This window comes from Felis catus, chromosome F1, assembly GCF_018350175.1.
Source record: "Felis catus isolate Fca126 chromosome F1, F.catus_Fca126_mat1.0, whole genome shotgun sequence".
Classification (NCBI taxonomy): domain Eukaryota; kingdom Metazoa; phylum Chordata; class Mammalia; order Carnivora; family Felidae; genus Felis; species Felis catus.
The window spans coordinates 33,484,925-33,503,348 of NC_058384.1; the positions used below are offsets into that span (position 1 = coordinate 33,484,925).

The following is an 18,424-nucleotide window of genomic DNA, read 5'->3' on the forward strand; positions in this document are numbered from 1 at the left end:
TTCGGTGTTAACCCCCTTTCTACCGGCGCTCCTTCCCATTCCCCGCCCCTCCCTCATTTTGAGCTCACTCTCGTTTGCCCATATTTGATGATTGCTTTGAAGTGCTCTTAAATATTTTTGGTAAGCAATTTTTTGCTCAGATGAGTGTCACCTCCACAGAGCCAGGATCCATTGCTTCTGGGTAGTTAGTATCTAACAATTCTGCAAACATTTTTTTTTCTTTGTTTTTCAGTGGGATAGAGAGATCACTTAAACTGCAGGTTCCTGAAAGGCTGGGTTGTGTGGGTTTTGTTTGCTTGTTTGTCTTCTCCTTGGTCCCTGGCTGAACAAGGCTCAGCACAGGTGCTCATAGAAGTTCGATGAGCTAAACCAAATATGGAGGCAATTGTCTTAATCTCTGTGTTGAGGGAATCTAGATTAATATATCTATAAATGACCCTCACATAAGTTACATTTTGGTGAAGAAAGGCAAGTGTGGAGATCAATTAATATAAGTTTACACATTGGGTGCCTGGGTGGCTCAGCCAATTGAGCCCTTGTTGGGCTGTGTGCTCACAGCGTGGAGCTTGCTTGGTGTTCTCTATCTCATCTCTCTCTGCCCCTTCCCCACTCTCACCCACAAGACCTCATCTCTCTGTCTCTCAAAATAAACAATAGATAAACATTAAAAAAGAGATAAATTTACATATAACATAGTGCAGAACAAGATAAAGTATCGTAAGAGGGATAACAAGTACCAGGGCACTTCAGAGATTGGAGAGACTTTCTCCACTTATCTAAATGGGGGTATGAGAGAGCTTTAGTTGGTCACCAAACTAATCACAACTCTTACGCCTGGCACTGGGGAGGTGCCGGGTTGTTGTTCTTGATAGTGGTGATGGATGTAAGGCATGGAGAAATCTCCTACTTTATACTCTCCTGGCATAAAGAAATATTTTTATAATAAATTCATTCTTCTTGCAATTGTAATGAAAAAGAAAGGACTTCTTGATGAAGGCAGCATGGGACCAAGTTTGGAAAACTCTATGGATGGGCTGAGGGGTGGGAAAAGAATTCCAGGCTGAGGAGACACATCACAAGGAAAACCACAGAGGCAGGCACACATTGAAAAGATTCAGGGAGCCAGTCTAAGAAGACTTGGCTCGAGTGCTGGACCTGGGCAGGGACATAGTGGTAGACAAAGCCAGAAAGGAAAGTTAGGGCCATGATGTGAGGGTCAAAGACGCCAGCACTGAAATCATCTGGCCATGAAAGCTCTGGGGCCTTCTGAGCTAAGGCAAGATCATGCCCAAGTTTTAGAGGAGTCATCCTGGATCTTGCTCAGGACTTGGATGTGTGCTAAAGGAACCCTTCATGACCCTCACAGCCCTGTCAAGGGCTGACATCTGCTGCATATGCCAGCCCATCCAGTCCCACAGCCCCAGTGTGACGGCTGGTGGGTCTTCCAAGAGCTATTACCAGAAGAGAAGGGAGATGATAGGCATCTTCAGACCATCCCTAAAATCACCCATAGCTTCTCCTCTCCTTTGCTCATCATGGGAAGTCAAGGTGGACGGTTCCAGAGGTTATTCTTTACTTCAATAAAATAAAGCTTTCTTAAATATTTATATTCTTGCCCTTCTCCTCCCTATTCCTTTCCATTCTATTTATGTCTCACATATAAACACATACACACACGCTTAACATATTCATTCACTCACTCTTCCCCCTATTACCTTGGTTCTATTGGGAGCAATGAGGACAAAAACGCAACTAATTCCTATGAAATATACATCTACCGCTTTAGTCAATAGCAGGTTTTTTTTTTTTTTTTATCTGTCAGCCTTCTCCATCAGCCATTTCCTGTGGTTTGAATCATTTTCTTCTCATTTCCATCTGTTCCATGCTATCCAGTATGAAGGCCCAACGTGCCCTCTTCTTGCTTTTAAAAAAATATTTTTTGACTCTGAAATGAAAATTCATTACCTGTTCCTTGAGCCTAAGTCCTTCAATAATGCATTTCTTTTAGTGTTCAAAATATTTCCAAGTATTTGTTTGAGCAATCTGTCCAATAGAGACTTTTTAAGCAAAGAAAACCTAATGGCAAAAAGAGGTCTCTCCATGAATATCATTCTATTGTTGGGCAAGACTCTGAAGGTCTTCGTGATGGTAAATTTTATACGTCAATTTGGCTAAACCATGGTACACAGATATTTGCTCAGACATATCTGGATGTTGCCATGAAGGTATTTTCTAGAAGAGATCAGCATTTCTTCTTCTTTTTAAAAATGTTATTTATTTTTGAGAGAGAGAGAGAGAGAGAGAGAGAGAGAGAGAGAGAGAGAGAGAGAATCTGAAGCGGGCTCTGCACTGACGGCAGAGAGCCTAACATGGGGCTCAAACTCATGAATTGTGATATCATGACCCGAGTTGAAGTCGGGTGCTTAACAGACTGAGCCACCCAAGCGCACTGAGGAGAGCAACATTAGTCAGTAGACTTTGAGTAAAGCAGATCATACTCCATAATGTGGAGTATTTGTGGGCCTTATCTCATCAGTTGAATATCTTAAGAAAAAGGCTGACTTCTCCTGAGGAACAGAGAATTCTCCAAGCAGTGGCAGATGGCCTTTGGACTCAAAGTACAACACAGCTCTTCCCTGGATCTCCAGCCGCAGACCTACCCTGTGGAATTTGTACTTGGGAGCCTCCACAAGTTGATGAGCCAATTCCTTACCATAAATGCATCTCTGTCTCTCTCTCTCTGTGTTTCATATATATATATATATGAATATATGTATATATACATTATATATACACACATTATATATATGTGTGTGTATATATATATATATATATATATATATATATATATCTCCTATTGGCTGTGTTTCTCTGGAGAACCCTGACTGTTACAGTCTTCATGTCCATAGTCATCCAGCAAGATCACCATTTCTTCTTCCACCCCGGAAATACTTACAGGCTATCCACAAAGTGCCAATAAGACAGATCTTTAAATTGACAATACCCTCTCTACCTCCCCCATCTGTTTCCCTGCTTGAAAAACTATATACACGAGAACCCCAGCTATCACCCCACTTTCACTTTGTTTCCTATCTTTTTCTTTGCTCTTGCAGTCGGTGGAGGGAAGCACTTTGGCCTCCATGACTGAGAAAACAGACATGGCAGCTTGGAAGTCACCTGTCTTCTAGTTGAAAACTTCACCATTTCTATGATCTTACCTGTATGGGTCCTAGTTAACAGCACTTTACTCATCTTCATTTCTCCCTGCAAATTCTCTCCAAATTCACTATTTGACTTTATTGGGACCTTCACTTTGATCTCAGCGAGGAAACAGATGGGATTACATGGTGTCTCCAGGATGAAGTCAAGTAAGTCAGGCATTGCCAAGATTTCCACAGAAATCTGTTCCTGGGTAGAGGTATGTCGACCTTAACCATAGCAGTCATTCGCATTTATCCTGCAAATGAGACATGAGAGGCTATATTGACAATCCCCCAATACTCATCCCCCCAATTTTAATAAGCAGCGGAACCTCTGAGTTTCATCTGGGTACGTGGACACTAGGAATAAAAATGAGATCTTCCAGCCCCGCTTTGCATGGAGATATGGCCAGATGACTAAGTTCTGGCCAACGGACTAGGAGAGGGAGGGTTATGTAGAACTTTCAAGAAATATCCTTTTTTTTTTTTTTTAAAGTTTACTTACTTTGAGAGAGAGAGAGAGAGAGAGCGAGCAGGGGAGGGGCAGAGAGAGAGAGAGGGAGAGAAAGAATCCCAAGCAGGCTCCACACTGTCTGTGGGGTTTGAACAACATGGGGTTTGAACTCATGAACCATGAGGTCGTGACCTGAGCCAAAATCCAGAATTGGGATGCTCAGCCGACTGAGCCACCCAGGCATCCCCTAAGAGGCTTAAATGAGGCATAGTGCATTCCCCTTCTGCCTAACGGCTGGACTTTGAACAAAGTCCCTGGACCTTGCAAAGCCATCTTGAAGTGTGTGGTGTTAAGTATGTGTTACAGAAAGGTAGGGCAACCTGAGGAAAGGAGCCTGGATTCCGGATGGGTTGTGGAACCATCGTACCAGTGGCAAATTGCTTGCATCTGAATCACTTTTTTTCTCGTTTGCATCTTGTGTAAGGCACTTGGGGTTTCAGGGTGTCACTTGTAGCCGAATCCAATATAATTGGCCCGGCGGGTTCAAATATTCCCATTTAAAGGAGGAGGAAACTGAGGCGCCAAGAGGTTCGAGAACTTGCGGAACACTGCACGGGGAGCAAATTGTTAACTGGTGGATCCTGGTACTCGCTCATTCCAAAGCCTACCGCGGAATCTCTTCCTGCTAGCGAATGCGGGCCGCTAAAGTGAACTTCTGATCTTCTCTCCCGGTCTGCTGATTCTTCTAAGCACGCCTAGTCTGGTTGAGCTGCCACTGTCTGTAAAGAGGTTCAGAGGTGCCTCACTGTCCTGAGAGACGTTTGAAAAAAAACCTCTGTACTCCTGAGCATTCAGGGAGCCTGGAGCGATTTATCCCCTAGCTTTTTGATATGTTTGCCAGGTAGCGCCTTCTTAAAATGCAGAGTAGTGTGGGTATCTTGCACATCCTGTCAGACCACTAAGCCTGCCTGTCCAAACAAATCTACTCTGCTGTGACTTTATTCCCCTGGCATGTCCATACACAGGCTTCTCCCAGTGGGGCTTGGGGCCCAAGCATGTTTGAGAAATTGAATGGCAGCAGTTTTTCCTGCCAAGACCACAGCACACGTCCCTGGAAACAAGGAAAGGGACAGACCTACTGTGAACGCCTGGCTTCTGTGTGGATCTTCTGCCAGAGGATTCCAGAAACTTCCTTTAGATACAGAGACCCTCAAAGTCCTTCAGATGCTCAACAACAGTCTTTGCCACAGTTGAAAACACAATGCCAACAGAGAAAAAAAACGTGTCTGCTTTTTTGCTTGTGTGAACTTACAGGGGTCCCATATACTGGCTTTGATCTAGTTTACTGTGTGACCTTGAAGAGAGACAACATGTTGTGTTGAAAAGCACAGGTTGAGATTGTGAAAGCCTTTCTGGTAGTTTTAACTGCCACACTATCTAGTTCAGTCTTGGACAAGTCACTTAACCTCTCTGAGCCTCTCAGTTCCAAGATGGGAGTTCATTCATTCATTCACCTCCCCGGGCGTGCATGAATGCATCCATCCATCCATCCATTCATCCATCCATCCATCCAATTCAGTGTTTTTTAAATGTGCACTTTTCTGGGTTCTGGGCATACCAATAGGAATCAGACATGGCTTTCCCACCCAAAGAGTTGATCTCCTACCTGACAGTGTGATCATAAATGTCAAATAGTTAATAAATACAATGGTACCTGAGAAAGCATAAAACTGTACATGACGTAAGTTATTTTTAAGTCACAACTTTGGTATTGCCCCTCCTCCAGGGTGGGAACCCCAAAGTATGCCAAAAGGAGTCAATGGAAAGGTGGGCATAAAATTAATGAACTGGCTACCGGGGCCACCAGCAAGAGGCAGATCATAGATGGGTATTCAAATGGTGAATGTGGAACCATCCTAGGAAAAATATGGACTGAGAAACACCTTGAAACTCTCCCTCCTCAGGGCCCTTGCCTGAGCTCGGTATCTAATGGGAGCCACAGGTCACAGACTTCTATCCTTATGATTGGAAGATGCCTCTGTCAACCAGGAGAGAAATTTCATATTTTATTGAAAGCATTTTGCAGTGAGAAATCCCCCCCCTTTTTTTTCCAGTGCCAGCATAATTTAACTATGATTTAATAGCTTCTTTCATTTACTTGTTAAATTATGCCTCTCCATCACCTTCCCTTTGGGTTTTCCCGCCTTTTGGTCCTACAACCTCCCATTATTTATTAATGCCCCATAATACATGATCGAGGCAGGCAGAAAGCAGCCATTTCACAATGATTTAGGAGGCTCCTGGCAGCGAAACAACAAGAACAGAAGCATATGTTCTGGGAGTCTCCCCTCTACTTGCCTTTTTGGAACAGAGTTGGTTAGTTGTTAGCCATCAACTATGTGGGTCCTCCCCTCTCCTCCCCTGCCCACCCCCCTGGCCGTTTTCCTGTCCTGAGCAAATTCAAAATACTTGGCTCAAAATGACTGGTGAGTCACAGCTCATGTTTTTTCCAAGTGCCAACTGCTAGAATGAGCATGCTTCTCCACGTTAGGCTTAACCTGAAAAGACACTAAAAGGTAATTTGGCTTTCCCTCCAAGGGAGGAGTCCTGGGTGGGATGAGGAAATTCCAGATAATTTGAATCCTTAGGGACTCGGTTCTTGCAAGGAAGGTTGAAACAAACCAGGGAGGTGGTCCTTGCATCCCCCACCATCTTTTTCCGGGAATAACTTGGACGGTGTCTCCTCAGGGAATGGCTCTCACAGGGAATGGAGTTGGGACAAGCATTTTCCAAGCGCAGGTGGGGAAACTGGGGTGTTTTAGCGCTCACTCAAGAATATAGGTTGGGTCATATCTGAACCTGATCACCGTTCTGCTTCCCTCGGGCATTTGTGAATTTGTGAGAGGCACATTCATTCACTTCCCCGTCTAAGTTTCTTTTGCCCCGTCTCTTCTTTTGTGCTTTGGACTGGACTAGCACTGATTCTGTGATTCAGTGGATGACATATGGAGGTTCTACAAGCCAGGGAGATGGTCACACTAGGTGCCAGCGGCAGAATGACACCTGGAGAAGTGCCATGACGCATCCAACATCATACAGTTGAAAAATAACAGAGCCAGAGTTACAGCCAAGTTTTCTATAGGATGGTAAACTTTTATTGAGCTAGACTAGTGTTTACTCTTTTGGAGATAATATATATTCAAGCTTTTAGCACCATGCCTGGTATTTAATGCAGGTTTGCCTTCCTTTCCTACAGACCGTCAAAACTGAATGTAGTGCTTAATAGGAGGGGCAGTGTTGTATGTGGACAGATCCTTGGAGTGAGAGAGCTGTGACCATTGGCCAACCTTGGATGATTTGCATTGACTCTGTGGGCTTCAGTCTTCTTCTCCGTAAAATTTAGGAGGTGGGGTTGGATAGTCTTTGAGATACTTTCTCGTTGCAACTTTGTTCTTGCAACTGCCTTATTGGGACTGTGAGTTCATTAGAGCCTAGAGAGAGATTCTAGAGTCTAGGGAATGAGCTGCCCATAGTGCAAGAAGCTCAAAGCACTTGGGGCTTCCTGATGGTTACATTGCGTGACAGTGAATCAAAGCAGGGGGATTTCTTCTACTTCTTGGTTGTCCAGACTCTTACTTCTCTCCAGGTCCTAGATGCCACTTGGCGTATACTGCATTGTGTCCCCACTGGTTCCCTTTCCAGCTTTTGGAGAAGCCTGATTACACTAAAGGCTGGGCATGCTTGTGACTCCTCCTTCATCCTTGAGTACACTCACCCTCCAGATGGCAGGAAGAGCCTCGGAGTCTGGGGAATTGCCCCCTGGAGACATGTTCTGACTTTCCCCTGGGGCCCAGGCAGCCATTCCCCAACTGGTAGTCTAGAATTAAAGCCCGAGGACAGGAGAAGAGAGCTGAGCTAAGATAACAACGGGAATAGCAATCCTGGTCCCTCTGTCCCTCCACGATATTACCTTCTGCTCCCTGCCCTGCCTTGCAGAGGGTGGCAGATGAAGTCAGTCTGCCTAGGGACTGGAGCTTGGCTTTCTTTAGCTCACCCTACGTTCTAGTCTTTGCAGCAAGCCCGACTTTGTGGTGACCTCCGCAATCCCAACATTTGCATTTCGGCAGTGCCCCAGGTTTGCAATGACACGCTCCATTCCTCCAGAAGTTTTCATTCCCGTGGCGCCAAGGCTGGGAAACTTCAGAGGCCCAGGCTGTTCTGTAGCTAATGTCAACGTGGAATCTGCCTAAGCCTTGACTAATGTATTCTTTGCATTATTAAACACAGATTAAATATATATGGATATTTAAATGTAATGTGTTATTTTCCTAAATCTCGCTCTACTCGATGTTCCTTTGACTTACGCCTTTTCATCGCTCATAATTGTCTCAGGGATCATGAATTACAGGCAGGAAGGAGCTGGAGCTCCCTCAGCACCAAAGACTTTGCCGTCCCATTACATTTGCCCAAGAGATGCAGCCTAGAAAATTCTTGCTGGGGTTCTGCACATGGGAATGTATTTTTTTTTTTTCCTTCCTAGACAGAGCTTATTCCTCACCAATGATTCAAAAGCTAAGGCGGCCAGAGCCTGACGGACGTGTGGGGTTTGTTTTTGTGGTGCCAGAGAGGGTTGTCCGGGGCAAGTCACCGAATAACAAATTCAGACAGAGTCAGAGTCTGTGGTTTCAGGCTGGTGGCACCTCCATCCACTTTCCATGAGCTGTAGAGCCTGTTACTTGTCCTCTATGGGTTCTCAGAGGGCCCCAGAGGATTCTGAGTGTTTTTCTTCTTTAATAACCTAGTTTATTAGGTTCCTGCTCGATACCCCAGTCCTAAACTGTCCACGAAAGTGTGTCTGAAGCAGAGCCTGTCTAAATCACCCCATGCCTACACGATCCAGGTCCCCTTCTGGAAGGGCCTGGATGAGGGGATTGGTCTTGATTATCCGCACGGTCTTTGCCTGCTCTAACAGCCCGCGGTGCTCCGTGCTTCTGGGGGACCAGAAGGGGAAACAGAGATACTGTTCTCAGTCTCCAGTTTAGAGATGTGGCCATTTTTTCCTGCTCTCCCTAAGTCATGCTCCCCTCTGGGTCTTGGCTAAAGATTTTCTATCCGATGCCAATCAGCCAACTGATCAGAAGATTTTGCCAACGTGCCCTGTGTTTCTCTGTATGAGAGGATTAGGGTATACGCCTTTGGTGTTCTGGAGTTGGTTCATAGTAACCAGCACGAGCTGATTGTAGGCATTTCCTCCGGACTCCTCATGCTGGTACCTTAAAATCAACCACTGTGGGAGTATTTATACCATAGACATTGGCAAAAGCTAGAAAATAGGGCTTTCTCCCCCCCCTCTGGAGAACTGGTTATTAAAATTGTAATCTTACCACTACAACAAGCTCCCTGAGGGCACTGACCAGTACCCACAGCTCTCTTTATATATTACTAAACACATATTGAAGTTTACTGAACGCTTTGTAAAGACGAGCAACAGAAGCCATGGCAAGCCACAGATCTTCCAGTTTGACTGTAAATGAGCTATAATCTCCGTTAAGTACCACAGTCTGCTAACCTTGCCTCCTTCCTATAGTATTCGATTATTTCCTGTATTTTCTCACTTGGGAGACATGTTGGATCCCACCATCCATGTTTCTCTGAAGTGGATTCTCCCTCCCCTGGGTATGCTAAACAGACCTCCCTGAATCAAGAATTGCCTTCTACCTGCCTCTGGACCTAGGACAATTATTGATAATATCCTTCTTCCAATAGGAGAGTTACCAGAGCAAGGTGACCTAGGCTTGTCTCAGAGGGATAAAAAGGAGATGATGGAATTATTGGGGAGGGAGAGGGATACTTGGCTGGAATGACTCCAGCAGACAGGTCACTTGCCGGCTGGACCGACAAAAACCCCAAAGAAGGAAGGGAAAAGGTGATGTTCAATGTTTGCAAGGTCCAAGCTTCACTTGGTTTGTCAAACAGTTAGAGGCGCAGGATGCTCATGTTTCTTGTGCCAAGGGAGGACCTTGGTTATCCTCCCTAAAGGCCTCGTCTGGAGCCTGAAACCGAGCAGGCATTCAACAAACATTTATTCGATTAGTGAATAATTTCATGGGCCATCCATGGTTCTCAAGGCTTAGAAAATGAATATAGCCTGTGGTGGGGACAGGGAGGGTGGCAGGGGAATTCATTCTTTCCTGAACCCTGCTTCAGTCCTCTTGCCCTAGTCAGGGTGGTGACCGGGACCCTCAGAGGAGAGGAGGTGATATGCAAGATGTGAGGGCGCAAGAGGAGAGAAAATCCTGGGCAGAAGAGACGCTGGGCCTTCGCGAGCGTTGCACCTTCTGACTCCAAGGGGCCTTTCAACAAAAGTGTCTACAGCTCAGGTAAGCAGGGAGTTAAGGTTGGAGGAGAATGGAATTTTCCTTGTGGTCGTACAGACTTGTTTTAACCGCAGGAATGAATACAAGATTCAACTTGTTTCCTCAGCTATTGTCTGGAACTCTCTTTCCCTCCAGCCGCCGGCAGCTGGAGGTTTTAATGTGACACTTGTCTAAGTATTATGATTGCTCTTTGGCCTTCTCTTTATAGGCTTTTTGCTTCTCTCCTTGCAGGCCCTCACCCCCCTGGCCTCTAAATGCTTTCCAACGAGCAAGTGCTCCCCTTGCTGCCTACCAGCCAGGGGAGGACATCTGGGCTTGGTTTATTTACTTGTTAAAGACGCGCGTCTCCTCTCCTTCCTGGACCCCCACCCGGCAACTCCTCCTTGAAACCACAAACCACCACCTTCCCACTTCCCAAATCCCAAAGCACAACGTGGAGATGTGTGCAGGACGCTAAGCTCAGTTCCTGTGCTGCTTGAACCATCCTAACAAGTGTTTTTCAACAGCTTCATCAACACAGGGAAAAGATAGGCACGTTCGTGCTCAATTAATTAGCATTGCCTGGTCCAAGTGTGAAATGCCTTCCAAGCCCTCCTTAGATCTTATTCTACGGATCTTGCTTTAGATTTTCTAGTCCGTGTGTGCCTCCCTGTAAGAGTGCCTACCCAAACCCACACATCTTCATTCATTCACCTTCAATTGAAGGGGAGCTCAGAAAAGTGACCCCGAAACCGATCGACAAGATGGAAGTCCGGGAGATGGAGTATTTTTCAGACACTCTTCCTCGACTGCCCGATGATCTCGCTGTACCTACTTCGCTCAAGCAAGCTGGAAGCTTGGGGCCTGCCTTCTCCCTGCTGGTATGGCAGTGGAAAACCACTCCTGCAGACAATTCTGTTTTTCTATTTTGTTTTAAAGCAGCATTAGAGAGACTGAGACAGATTTCTTTCCAAAGCATCCCCCTTTCGGCGAGGTGCAAAAAGGTTACACAAAAAGCCAAACTTTGGTTTCAAATATGAGACACCTTTATTGTAATTATAATCATAGTGATTCAGTGTGTTTGGGATTTAATTATTTGGAATTAGAATGAAAAAAAAAAAGACATCCTGTAATTACCATTGAACTTATCTTGAGGCATAAATCTAATAATTAAATACTTTCAGATTTCATTCAGTGAGTAATTAAAATTTAAAAAATACTGTGGATCCTTTTCCACCTCTGCAAGGAAAGTTCTAAAATTATCAGCGGATTTCAGTGGAAAGGTCCGGATATTATTGTGTATAAAGCACAGTTCTTAAGAAAATTATCATTTTAGTTATTTATAGTCCTTTTCCCCGGTGATCAGGGTGTTTGAGCAGGTGAGAAATGACTGAGTGAGGAGTTAGATCTGAATGAAAAATACTTCCTTCAAGAAAGATAGCTCCCTGAGCAGGAGCTTCATTTTTATTGTCGGCAAGGAGAAGGAAACAGGTACTGTGCAATTTGTATGAGAACGGAGTTTTGTTCTCTGATCAGTTTTGGCAACAAATCGCGGTCCATATGCTTTCCCCTCCTGGAAGCCGAGCGCGGGAGCGAGCCTTGGCAGGAGCAGCTGGTGGTAAAATCCAAGGGAAAGGCTGGGTAGAGGGTGTGCTTTAGGGTAGACTCTTGCTTGGGAATAGGCCACAAATGGGACCACAGCAGACGCATCAGCTCTGGATGGGGAAGGGGAGGAGCTGGCTGATGTGGGGGAACCTTCTGCTTGAGCCGCACTGTCTCTTTAAGCTGAATTGCAAGCGCGCTGCCCAGCTCTCGGCTCCCCTCCCCCCAAGGGCACGCGAGGCATTGGCATTGTTAGCAGGAAGGGAATAGGGGCTCAGACCCCTCTCCTGGATCTGCTGCACGGCCCTCAGGCCTCTCACCCCAAGTGTTCAGACCCCTGGGGCATTCCATCGCCAGCGAGTCCCCTGTGAAATGCTGCTTTCCTGGGATGGCCACCACCTCAAACAAAGACCACCACAGCTGAGTGGTGCCAGTGACCTTGGACTTACAGAGGGAAATTGGGAATAGGTTCAGGAAGAGACTGGAGCTCAGGGGGAGTACCGACAACAGCAGCAGTAGTAACCGTAATGGTAACAGCGCACAGACACTTTACTCATGCTTCACCAATTTAACCTTTACACCCGCCCTGCAACGGAGGTACTGAGACCCAAGAGGTAGAGCAGTTAGTCACACGTTGTCAACAAGGAGGCCAGATTTGCTATCACCCATTGCAGAATACGGCAGGGTTCTCAAATGGGGTGCTCCCAGAAGCACCGTAGAGCTTCAAAAATTAAGACGTGTGGCTTTTCCTCCCAATATACCAGAGACTAGTTAACGACAGTACAACCGAGAAGGTGAAGTTTGATTTTTGGAGCCAGACGCCCTGGGTTTGTTTATTACCTGGTAAACCTTGGCAAATCGGTAAGCCTTACTGAATCTGAATTCCTCATCTGTGAAATGGGCATAATTGATGTACCTGCATCGTACGGTTATGGGAGAGAGATAATACATACAAATTGTTTAATATAGTGACTGGCATTCGGCCCATGCTCAGTAAATTCAAGCTACTAGTCATTGTTTTGTAAGAATTTTGTTGGGGCGCCTGGGTGGCGCAGTCGGTTAAGCATCCGACTTCAGCCAGGTCACGATCTCGCGGTCCGTGAGTTCGAGCCCTGCATCGGGCTCTGGGCTTGATGGCTCAGAGCCTGGAGCCTGTTTCCGATTCTGTGTCTCTCTCTCTGCCCCTCCCCCGTTCATGCTCTGTCTCTCTCTGTCCCAAAAATAAATAAACGTTGAAAAAAAAAAAAAGAATTTTGTTAAACCTTGAAAGATGATGGTATTTTAACTGAAGGGAACATTAGAGAACATTGCAGATGAAGGGAAAATAATCACGTTTAGACATGACGTTGTTTTATTCTGATCTTGTTTCACGTTTCTACTCCCTAAATGTCAGCATTACGTACGCTTCTGTCCTCAGTCCTCCTTTCTTCCCACCCTGGGTCTTTGGGCGTCTCATCCGTCCACACAATTTTCATGATCTCATTCATATGGCTAGACCCCTGAGCTTTATCTTGGATGCCAGTTTCTTTCTTAACGTCCATTCTCTTGCTTCTAGTTCCTATGGGATGGCTCTTCTTCCTGGCGTCTCCATCGCAGCATGTCCAACGTGGTTCTCTAAGTGTCTCTCTTTCCCTTAAAGGCTCCACCCTACTCCACCTCACCAAGAGCAAGTCCTCTTTGTCATGTCCATCTCCTGTCCCCCATCTAATCAGGTCACAATCCAGGTCAATTTCACTGGCTCCGGAATTAAGGCTGCTGTTTTCGATATGGGTGATTGCACTGTCCTCTTACCTGGCCAATGGATATCTTCTAAACTGTGCCGTACGCAATCACCAAGTTGACCTTTCTGAAGACAATTCTAATGCTGTCAGTCCATGCTCGGAAAAGCTTGATTTCTGAAAGTTTAAAACTAAGGAAAAAAACCCTCTTATTTTCATTTTATTTTGACTCCAGGGTTGTCACTAACTCTATTTTCAAAAAAATATCTCTGCGGAAGCTTGCTGTTTTGGTTCTCTGGACACAGCCTGACTTCCCTCCTTCATCCTTGGTTGCCAGCTTTACCTGGTGGATTTTACCCCTTCTTCAAGAGGCTTAATGCCCACCCTTCCATTTACTTTTCCAGATCATTCCGGATGACAAAACCTCTTTTTATTTCTCTGTACGGCTGAAGCATTCTGTGTCCCTTTTGTGATAGTGATGTTATCTTGTGTCATGGTTTTAATCAATTAATAGAAGCACCTGGAGGCCAGAGACCTGCTGTTATTCATTTTATGTGTGATCTCATTTAACCTGCAAAACAACCCCCTTAAGAAGGTTGGCATTTTTCATCCTCCAGATGAAGAAACTGAGGCTCAGAACTGTGAAGTCAACATTCCAAAGGTTCTAAATGTATGAAGTGATTAGATAGGAGAGTCATTTTGAACCCACATTCATTTAGCCCCAAAGGCGTCCCGCGATACTGCTGGGTTGGTGGGGAGGAGGAGGAAGTGGAAGGAGGGAGGGAGGGTTGGAGAGATATCGAGGAAGGCTTTAACTTAGAGGCAGATTTTGAGTTGGGCCTTGACCATTATGATTTCAGTAGGTGGGTGCAGGGGAAGGCATACTAGGCAGGGGCAACAGCGTGAACAAAGGCGTGGAAGTTGGCCTCCAACTGCTTGCTGGGTAAATGGACTAGAAAGCAGGTGTGGTCCACTTTCCTACCTTCATGAGGGACCTCCTTAGCAGTGGGGCTTTGTCCTCGGTGGGTTCTCTACTCCTAGGTGCTTTTGCAGACCTAGGGAGAGGGGAAGCTGTTCGGCGGAAAGTTCTGGTACTCATTGTGATTTTCAGGAAAATGAAGGTCCTTTCATCTAAGTCTTCAAGCTCGAGATTACAGGGAGACCTGCCTGCTAAGGAGAATCCCCTCCATGCCAGCTTGGGTGTCCCGCTTCCATCTGGCATCAGCCCAGGCTCAGCAGGAGACACTGGCTGCATGAGTCCATAGCTACCCCTCCAGGTGAGGCAAGAACAAAGAGATGGCTTCCCCTGAGCAGTGGGCAGTCGTCCATGGGTCTTTTGCAGTAGCCTCTTCAAGTTCTATCCTCTTAAGCCCTTCACTCCTTGATCCCCTTTGGCCGTAGCCTAAAGCAGTACAGCCGGAGTTGAGAACTCCACAGGGCTTGGACCCCAAATCATAAAATCTCTGCCCTCGCCTCAGTGATCCAACGGAGCAGGGGAAGTAAGCCAGAAAAATTAAACTGCTCCACCATGAAAAGCAAAAGATGAGTCATATGTTTCTTAACTGAATAGAAAGAGGCGGTAGGTTCTCTCTCCAGAAGGCTCTTTACTTAGTTTAAAAATCGCAACGAATTAGGACCTCCAGTACAACCCCAGTTAGAGATGTTGCCGCCAAGCGTTTGGATGCAGCCACAGAACATGCCCGTTATTTAAAGCCTGATGCCAACCCTGCAAGGAGTTGCATCCTTGTGTTTCAAGTGGCTGCCTTCACAGAATTCTTCCAGCAAAAGACACGAGCATACATTTCAGGCAAGCAATCAAGATGGATTAATAACCCCACTAGAGAATATTTATATAATATTAGGAGAGGCGAGGCCCATGACACTGCAAAACCACGGCGCTAAGCATGAAACCAAACCAAAGGCGGGCGCTTAAAAAAAAGAGAGAGAGAGAGAAAGACCGATCGATTTAACTACCAAAAGAAGGCAAAAGCTCTATGCATTAAAAACTCAATTAAAAAAAGAAAAAGCACTAAATTGAGAAAATTATCCGTGGCAGAGTGACATAGGGTTAACATACAGCTTTATCAACACTTATTAAGAAAAATACAAGCCCTTTAGTATAGAAAAAGGACATAAGGTGGCAAGTAACAAAAAAATGTCAAGCAGAAAATATATGAAAAATATTCAACCTTACTGGCTCTCAAAGGAATATGCATTAAAACAATTGTGGGACTTCAATCAGTCTATCAATTTGGTAAGGGATTTACAGTCTGATCCTGGCCAGGATTCTGAGCCTGTGGAGTAGAAGTCTGTGGATTGATACTAACTTCCTGCACACTTGGGCCATATGTATTTCAAGCCTTAAAAGCAACCACAGCCATTGGGCGGGCAATTGCATTTCTGGAAACCCACCCTCAGAAAATACCAGGAAAACATACAAATACGTGTGAACTAGAACGCTACAACATCATTGGCAAGTACAGGAAACTGGAGACAAACTACATGTTCAAAAATTATCACACGATATCATAATAGAACGTTGTACAGTCATTACAATGCTGATAGATACCGTTAGAGCACTGTCCATGTGGGAGGGTGATGACATTATACTGTGAAGTGAAAAAGCACATTGGAGAGTATTCGGTAGAGTTTTGTTTTTCTTTGAGGAATCGAATGGAGATATTTTTAAACTGGCTACATTCTGTATCTTCTTATTTTAAACTGTTCTGTATTTGCTAGTTTTTCTATAAGGAACATGGATTATTTGTGCTAAAAGACAGAGGAGAAACGATACATGTGGTAGGCAAAATAAAGAACCCTTCTTCAGAATGTCCATGTTCTGATTCCCCAAACTAGTGAATATGTGACGTTCCATGGCAAAAGAGACTTTGCTGCTACAGTTAAGGATCCTGAGATGGAAAGATTATTCTGGATTATCTGGGTGGGCCCAATGTAATTACTATGGTCTTTGTAAGAGCGAGGCAGGAAGGTCAGAATCGTTAAGATTTGAAGATGTTATGTAGCTGATTTTGAATATGGAGGAAGAGGTCATGGGCCAAGGGAATGCAGGAGGCTTCTAGAAATGACAAAAAGCAAGGACATAAATTCTCCCGTAGAACTTCTAGAAGGAATGCTGGGCTGCTGGCACTCTGACTTTAGCCCAGTGGGACTTCTGACTTCCAGAACTGTAAGAAAATAAATTTTTGTTGTATGGAGCCGCTAAGTGTGTGATAATTTGTTACAGCAGTAATAGGAAATTCACATAATCTGCAAAAGCCCTGCCCACAATCAGACCCTGCTGGCTGAAGTGTAGTAGGATGGGGTGTGGGAGGGCTTTTGGTTTAGGGACAATCTTCCCCAGGCCATCGCCAATAAAGTGGGCTAAAGTGTGTAAATGCAGGTAGCCTGAGACATCCTCCATAAGAATCCTTTCTCCTTAAACTTGGCTTCAAGAGTTTTTTTTAATTGTTTAATCCTTTACCTTCCCTTTAGACTCAGACAAGTCAGGGATCTGGGCTTGCTTGGCTCATCCCCTGGCATTAGCATCCCTGGCATATTAGCACCATGCTGAGGGGCTTGTCGGCTGCGATCACCAGCTCCCAAGTGGATGCATAAATGGATGAATTCCAAACACCACTGTCTACCCTCTGAAGCACATCTCCCGAATGACGCGGCAACTCACCTGATTTTCTTCCCTCTTTTTTTTTTTTTTTTTTGCAGGTGGTGTAGAATTTAAAGTCGACAGTGATCTTTCCTTCATGTTTGGATGGTTTTTCCTTCTGGATTTCAGAAGCCCATGACTGAGATTTCAGCCTTTGAACAAACACCCACCCAGCCACACTTCAAACCACAAGTAACCACCGTGGCACTGGAGTGGTAGTTTCATACCCAGTGTGTGGATCCTATCTCTGCAGGATTCTGGTTTTAAGAATGCCGTTGGCTGACTTCTACAGAGGAGAGTTCCAGGTTCTCGGAACGGGCTGGGACCATGACAAAAGTGACAGAAAGAGGTCTTCTACGCTTGATCGTCCCTCGAGTGAATAGACCAGCTTTTTTCACCAAAGTCTGGGATCCTTGGAGGCCTTTGGAGGGGAAGGGTAGGGTTGGTTGTGTGTGTTGTCTCTCCATAAAATGTCGCCAGTTCACTCTAGGGACCCCGGAGGCCATGTAGTGCTCCCACTGGTGTCCTGTAGCAGAGAAGTATCAAATGCCAACTCTCAGGCTCAGCATCACTGAATCACTCGGTTTAAGTCTTAAAGGGGGAAGAAAAGGAAGAACGATTTTTCAGGTATACTTCTTCCTTACTTACAGGAAGCAGACTGCTTCAGAAAGATACAAATTCCTTGCTGAGTCGGTAAGCATTGAGGCAGAATCTTAAGAAAACACCTACTGGGAATACTATAAAGAAGGTACCAGATCTGAGTGGAGCTAGAGTCTCTTCATGATGGTTCTGCCAGCCCTGAATCATGTGATTCAGTAATCCTTCCATATACGCTGGTTCATACAAGCTTGTAGTAAAATGCAGTCACATACAGTTAATGGAGGAAATAGGGTCTTGACCAGTGTGGTTGGAGATACAATTTAAGAGCTTAAAGAATAGGTAATAAAAGGGGGTAAAAAAGAAAGAGGAAGAAGGTTATTTCACAGAATAAACCCCACTGCGTGCTAAATCCATAGAAACCCTAAATCCGCGAGCGTGCAGATCGAGGAGTTCAGTCCAGAAGGTGACCAGAATAGCTCCGTTTCGGCTCTGAACTGCGACCTCTTCCAGACTGGGTTTGGCACTTCCGTTCTTGGTGCATTTTGCCCTCATTTATACAAAGCTGGTTATTTCTGCCTCCTCTGGTCTCACTCCCGTGCTCTCATATCCGGGAGCTGGCTGACCCTGTTAACCAGAGTCCAGGTGGGAGGTGCAGGGGACTGATATTTGCATGTCGGGTCTCTGTCACAGGGGGCTTTCCCATTCACTGTCTCGTGTAAAGAAAAGCCACTTGCCATACCTCAGGAGGGATTCAGGGATTCAAGAGCCTGAAGCTTGGTGTCGACTGCCTGCCTTTCAGCAGCTAAACCCATCGTTGTGGGAGGGCAGGGGCC

At 45.4% G+C, this 18,424-nt stretch overlaps 1 long non-coding RNA gene across 1 annotated transcript in view; it reads left to right on the top strand.

Annotated features, from left to right (window-relative positions):
- Positions 1 to 17,326, top strand: part of LOC109495663 — a 31,538-nt gene extending 14,212 nt beyond the window's left edge. Inside the window, exons 3-4 of the long non-coding RNA XR_006591822.1 lie at positions 9,880 to 10,034; positions 17,051 to 17,326. This is a non-coding gene — a long non-coding RNA (uncharacterized LOC109495663). The remainder of the gene's footprint in view (positions 1 to 9,879; positions 10,035 to 17,050) is intronic.
- Positions 17,327 to 18,424: the final 1,098 nt, after the last annotated feature.